This window comes from Rattus rattus, chromosome 10 (genome assembly GCF_011064425.1).
Source record: "Rattus rattus isolate New Zealand chromosome 10, Rrattus_CSIRO_v1, whole genome shotgun sequence".
Classification (NCBI taxonomy): Eukaryota; Metazoa; Chordata; class Mammalia; order Rodentia; family Muridae; genus Rattus; species Rattus rattus.
Genome location: NC_046163.1, coordinates 52671190 through 52677767, shown reverse-complemented (window position 1 = coordinate 52677767; position 6578 = coordinate 52671190). Strand labels below are relative to the sequence as shown.

Sequence of the window (6578 nt, the reverse complement as noted above, 5' to 3'; positions counted from 1 at the left end):
TGCTTAAGTGACCGCAAAAGTTCCACCAGAGAACTACTAACCCTGATAAGCAACTTCAACAAAGTGGCTGCATATAAAATTATCTCAAACAAATCAGTAGCCTTCCTCTACTCAAAGGATAAACAGGCTGAGAAAGAAATTAGGGAAATGAAACCCTTCACAGTCGTCACAAATAATATAAAATACCTTGGTATGACTCTAACCAAGCATATAAAAGATCTGTATGACAAGAATTTCAAGTTCAGGGACCTACAATAAAGCCAAATACCACAGGGCTTAAAACAAAATAAAATTAGTGAAAAGAACTATTTTAAAATTTAAAAAAAGAATCCAAACTATCCTCATTTTCAGACAATATGATTCTCTCTATAAAAAGCCCTAAAGACCTCACCAAAATTTCCCACAGCTGATCAACATTTTCAGCAAGTAGGATACAAAATTAGCACACAAACCTCAGTAGATTTCCTATAGAAAAATGACAAACATGCCAAGAATAAAAGTAAGTAAACCATCCAATTTTAAAAGCCTAAAAACATACACCATCTTGGAATGAGAGTGGCTGAGGAAGGGAAAGATTCGCACGATGAAAACTTTAAAACAATAAAAGAACCTGTAGGAGTTATCAGAAGTCATGAGTCCAATCTCATGGGTTGGCAAATAAAAAGATACAAGACAAACACCAGCACTTGGGACACAAACATTGATGATTTCTATCCAATCACATCCATGGCATCAGACTTTATATTAAGTTTAAACCTCCCAACCAGCATCCAGAAGTTGGGATCAGTTCCCTGGTGTCTCAGTATAACAATAGTGCAGACACCATTCACTATCCCGCAAAGGACAAAACAGTCAGACAACCATCGTTTTAAGCTCTGAAGCTACCAGACCTTCAGAACCTTTCTGCAAGTTTCCAAGGCTTCATCTGCTGGCACTGTATAGCCCACAGTCTGCTGTGTTTTCCCATTAAGGCCTAAGGGGTCATTTTCTTAATCACTTAAAGCTACAGTACAGCACAGAGGGCAGTTACTGCCCAATTGCTTTTTACTTAGTTGAGGTTGCAGTTCCATGTTTCTTATAACACTATGCTCTGGGAAGATATGGCCTGGGAACCATTAATAAATGAATGAATGCTTCGGAAAGTGCTTAAACCAAAAGTGATTCATCACAGACATTTCCCTATTGAGGAAATGTTCAAGGAAGTACTGCTAAGGTCTGGGAATCAAAGCACAAAGCACTCAGACTCTGATGTCAGTTAAACGGGGCTGATTTATTGAACACACACCAAGACTGATTGGTCATGGGCTTAGCTCAGACTCAGGAGCTGTTTTCCAGGGTCAGTTTCTACAGGCAGAAAATCATAATGAGCTCATAAGCAGGTACAGGGAGGGCTGTAGGGGGCTCAACCTTTTCCCAAGTCTCTTTTTCTTTTCAAGTTGGCCCTCTCTCTTGCTTGGTTCTGGTTGAAGTCTATGGTAGAAGAAATAATAATAATGATAATAATAATAATAACAATAATAGCTTCAGAATGTGGTCAACTTGGCTTTCTTTCTCAGTCAAATTATTTTTTCTCTCTCTACAGTCAAGCTGCTTTTGTATCTAGCAAGAAGGCAGGCATGAAACTAATGTATTACAGCTAAGCTTGCCGGCTACGTCAAATCCAAGGAACAACAGCAGAGCTCAACTCTGACTGCTTTCATTCTGGACAAGCAAGAAGGGCAAAATGGCTGAGTGACTCTTTGTATCTCTTTGTGGTTCATCTTCATTCAGATGGGAATAAGATTCCTAGTGACACACCTGTAAGTCTCTTGGACAGGAAACACTCAGTGTTGGAATTTGTATTTGTTTATATTTGTCAGAAGAATAACTGAGAAAAGAAAAGCTAACTTTCTCTCTCTTACTCTCTGTACCTGTCCTGGTCGGGACACTGTGCTTCTTCCTGGAGATTACCTTAATAACAGGAAATAACGCTTTCTCTGTCAAGAGCTGGGGAAATCGAAAGCTATGTACACTGCTGGGAGGAGTCCAGTTTCATCAAGACTCTACCCAGGAAGAATACAAACTCACTCTAAGGACGACCCTCCCTGCTCAAGTTAGGAACTTACTTCAACCAGTTTCTCTTGTGCCCCCTGTCACTTTGTAAACCTACATTTTCTCAGCATTTAATGAAATTGCAACACACTCCTGTGTACTTTTTTGAGTCATTTCTCTTCCTATTCAAAACAGATAAGCCCATTTCCTGCCTTGCTGAAGATTTATAAACTGGACATTGCTGAGGAATTTCCAGGCAGGTAAGTCTTTCCCTTGTCAAAAAAAGAAAAGATAGCTTCTGAAACCCACAAGAACTCAGGGGATCAGCGTGTTCTTCCCGGGGGTGACTGAGGCAGGCACAGATGCCGGGCAGTGAACCTGCTGCAGCTGGGTTCTGATGCCACATTCAAAAAGACGGCCGCATCTTTCTTTCTCCATGTCTGGGGCTTGACTAAGAAACCGTGAATTTTGATTAGTGCAGATTAGAAAGTTAGCTTCCTAAGTATAAGTATCAATAAATGGAAAACGAGAAGGCTTCCGGAGCCCGGGCTGGAGGGTGCGCGGGAAACTGGCGGTTGGGGCGAGTGACTGAGTAAAAGACAGGTTAATGATATGAAAAAGTACCATGATATAATACTCAGTGAAAACTGCATTTGAACATGGAGCTTCATTATCCGGTCTTAATCTTAGACGGCATGAGAACCAGTGGACATGCACAGTAAAATTTCCCCAAGATTCAAAAATACATCCCGATTCAATGTGCATATTTAACACTTTTCTTTCGCTCCCCTTCAAAAAAAAGGGAGTGTTTAGTCACTGGAAGAAACTTTCTGTCATTGTGAAAGTTGTTCTTTGTTATAGGCAATATTCTATTTATTTACTTTTTTGTTTTTATTTTGTTGTCATAAGATGTAGGGAAGATAAAGGTCACTTAAATAGAAATACACTTCTGTTGCCTACTTTTAGGATATTTTGAATGCTTTCTGTGTCCCCTGGCATAGGACTTCATGTGTACTCGAACTTTGTAATTTAAATGTCAGTTGGGGAGTTGCACCTGAATTAGGCCGATCTTGCTAAGTTTATCAATTATGTTGCTCCAACTTTCTAGATTTTTACAGATGTTTTTCCCTTACTCACTTAGTAATGGACACACTGCTGTATTGACCATAAAACTGTAGGTTGTCCTTTTCATTTTTTTTCAGATTTACAGATGTGTAGATATGTGTGTTCTCACGGATATTGAATGCGTATGATGTAGAAGTGTGTGCATGGATATGTTGACTTGTGTGAAAGTGTAATCCCATACTTTGACGGAGCTGTGAAGGAACAAATAATAACGAAGAACATGCACTATTATTAGCAGTAAATCCATAGTTAAAGCTATTATCTTCTTCTAGGATGGGAAGGTTTATCATTCCATGGTATTTCATAATAGTTTTTGCCTTCAGTTCTATTAAAGCTCCGCTCAGGTAGATAAGCAGGATGTTCTTTTGTTTCTACCTAATTTTGGGTTTTTCCACTGTTAGCGAATGTTTTATTAACAACCTATACATATATTTCTTTCTCTCTCTCTCTCTTTTTGTTTTGTTGTTGTTGTTGTTGTTGTTGTTGGTGGTGGTGGTGGTGGTGGTGGTGGTGGTGGTGGTGGTGGTGGTGGTGGTTTTATTTGGAGTGGGGGGTTTCGTTTCTTAAATAACATTTGGCAGACATTGCCATTAGATTGGTTAGGTCCTCCATGTAGGCTGGTAATCAGCAAAGTTTGTTTTGCTTCTGCTACTGTTATTTCATTTAGGATGTGTCTTACACCCCCCTTCCTCTGTCCCTCAACCATGTCGATGTACTTCCTATTTCAACTTTTGTTTTTTTTAATCAGGTCTTCATCATAAAGTATCGGAATGCCTAATCAAGTTTGCATTTCTCACTTTAGAAGAACTGCATTTTCTTTCCTTCTCTGTTGTTTTTAGTTCTCTTTGAGAACTTCACACGGTGTATTTTACTCATGTTCACCCACCACCCCCTTCTGAAATCCCTTCAAGGTTCATATTGCCTTCCCTACCCACCCAACTTTGTGTTTCATTTTACTTTTTAAACCCAGCAAGGACAGTTTCTGTTGCAGTAAAATTAAAAAAGTTACTTTTATCCCACGCTAGTGCCGGCACCACAGGGCCACCTGGCATCTATGGGGTATCTTTATCTCAGTCGACAAAGTGTCTCACTGCTAAGCTCCATCCCTTATCACCTGCCGATGACTTCTCTCTGAGGCTGGCAGCAATCTTTCTGCCCATCTCGTTTCCAAGCCAGGTTGCCACCGTGCCAGACATATGCATCCCAATTCTGTGGCGGCCCAGTGTGTGCAGCAACACACACTCTCTTGAACTCAATTAAAGAACACACAACACAATAACCTCTGATCCAATGGATAAACTATAATTGGGCACCTAGATAAGATACAGTTGGCTCATCGAGATACACAAAATCCTGTACACATCCATCCCTTCAAAATAGTCATAACAACCTGTAAATATGCAGAAAGAAATCTTAACATCTGCTTCCATGTTCCCTCGGCTGCTCCTCCTCTCTTCTCTCCAGTCTCCTCCTCCTCTAAAACTTTTCTCCTACCCATCCTCCCCTCTCGTCCAATCACAGGCCTCGTTCTGTCCTGTACCTGCCTTCATCTGCACAATGACATCATCCTACATCCTACCATCCCTGGAGGTTCTCCCTCTCTCAGTAGCTATCAAGTGTCAAAACTTCCTTGGTGGTTATGGGACTCTGTGTCCAGTGGCCCCTCCCCTCTTCACTTCAGGCTGTGATTTTTGTCTGGCATAAAAACTGTGTAAGTGTCCCGATGCTTCACGACTGTTTTCAGCTGATATGTGCCGCTTCCCAGCTGAGTCTGACAAACGATGTGTTCCTGTAGTCATCTACCACACCTCTGCCTACTAGAATATTTCCCCCTCTTTTTGAAGTATTTCTGAGTGGAAGGGTAAGATTGGTGATTACTTTTCTCTGCATAGTGCGCATAACATAGTGTGTATAGTGGGAATGCAACTTCTGGGTCAGTATAAGCTGATAACCCCATATTCTATGACTCAAGTATGTGGTGTCTATATCAGGTTATGGAAGGATACTCAGAGCACTGGCAATAGCTTATAAGATTTGGGGGGAATATATATATATATATATATATATATATATATATATATATATAATGGAATGCTGTATATGATCTCAGGAATAAAAAGAAACATAACGGCAGATTAATCAAGGACTTCTGATATATTTTAGGGTGAAGGAATGCCTTTAATAAATTAGGAAACAATTAAAAATTTGAGAAAAATTAAAGATGATTTGTAGTAGAAAATGGTGTCTATGAAAGAGAAAGAATCTATAAGGCAAGCTTGAAAGGATGAAGTGAAGAAGCTATTAACAGATTTCTACAGTGGGACTCTGAAAAGTATGCAGATATTTGGGAAATTGACAGTAATATGAACAGAAAGGATCCAGCGAGCACAATCCAAGCCCAGGGGAGACAGAATTCTAATGAGAGGTGCTTAGAATAAAGCCTAGTAGACAAGGGTCAGTGCCTCAGCATGGGCCATGAGACTTCAGCCATTGTTAATTTAGTTGCTTCAACACAAAGAAAGAATGGGAAAAGTATTTTAGCACTCATAACCTGTATTTTAAACACTACAATAATTACTGATTCAACACCTTTCTCTCGCCACAACTACCAATGACTGAAGTCACTTAATGGTTAATGGGGGAATTTTTTCCTAGACTTGTTTCTTAAAACAGAAGTTCTACATACATTTTGTATAGTGGTGCACATTGTCTTTAACTCTCTTTATCTCCCATGATTATGGACAACATTATTAATGATCATTCACTCACATGAGAGTATCCTGTCTTGAAAACGTCTGTGTATGTTTGTAACTCTGCGTCTTATTTTTGTTTTTTAGGCTCATCTATAATTTGCAAAATGGTGAATGAATACAAGGAAATTGTTCTTATAAAAGGATTAGAGGACATGAAGGACTATGCATTTAGAACCATCAAGTCCTTACTAAGAAAAGAACTAAACCTAACTAAAAAAATGCAAGATGATTATGACAGGATTCAACTGGCTGACCTGTTGGAGGACAAGTTCCCCCAAGATGCTGGACTTGGCAAGTTGATAGAAGTGTGTGAGAGCATAGAAGAGCTTAAAGAGCTCACTGACAATCTTAAAAGAGAGAAGGCAAAAGGTAACAGTGAGCACTGTGAATGAGTGCCCACACTTTCTCCACCCTCCCCAACCGTGCTAGCTCCCTGCAGTGAACACAGCTGATGTCCCATCTCTATTGTGTACCTTGGGAACTGTAGGGGTTGAAACATCTGGAATATCTACAAGTCTGATACAAAATCCTTTCTTACAAATAAATCTGATGTATTTCAGGATAGACATCCTTTGTATTTTATTTACCGGGAGATAAATAAAATAAGGAGCAATGGTTGAGTTAGAGTAGAACACAGAAGAAAAACTATAAAATAAAGTAAGACTTGAA

The 6578-nt window shown here is 39.6% G+C and overlaps 1 long non-coding RNA gene across 1 annotated transcript; it reads left to right on the top strand.

Moving 5' to 3' along the window:
- The first annotated feature begins 2024 nt into the window (after positions 1-2024).
- LOC116911479 lies at positions 2025-6189 on the top strand. The gene is made up of 3 exons (XR_004389326.1): positions 2025-2092; positions 2227-2291; positions 5994-6189. It is a non-coding gene; the product is annotated as an uncharacterized LOC116911479 (long non-coding RNA).
- The last annotated feature ends 389 nt before the right edge of the window (positions 6190-6578 follow it).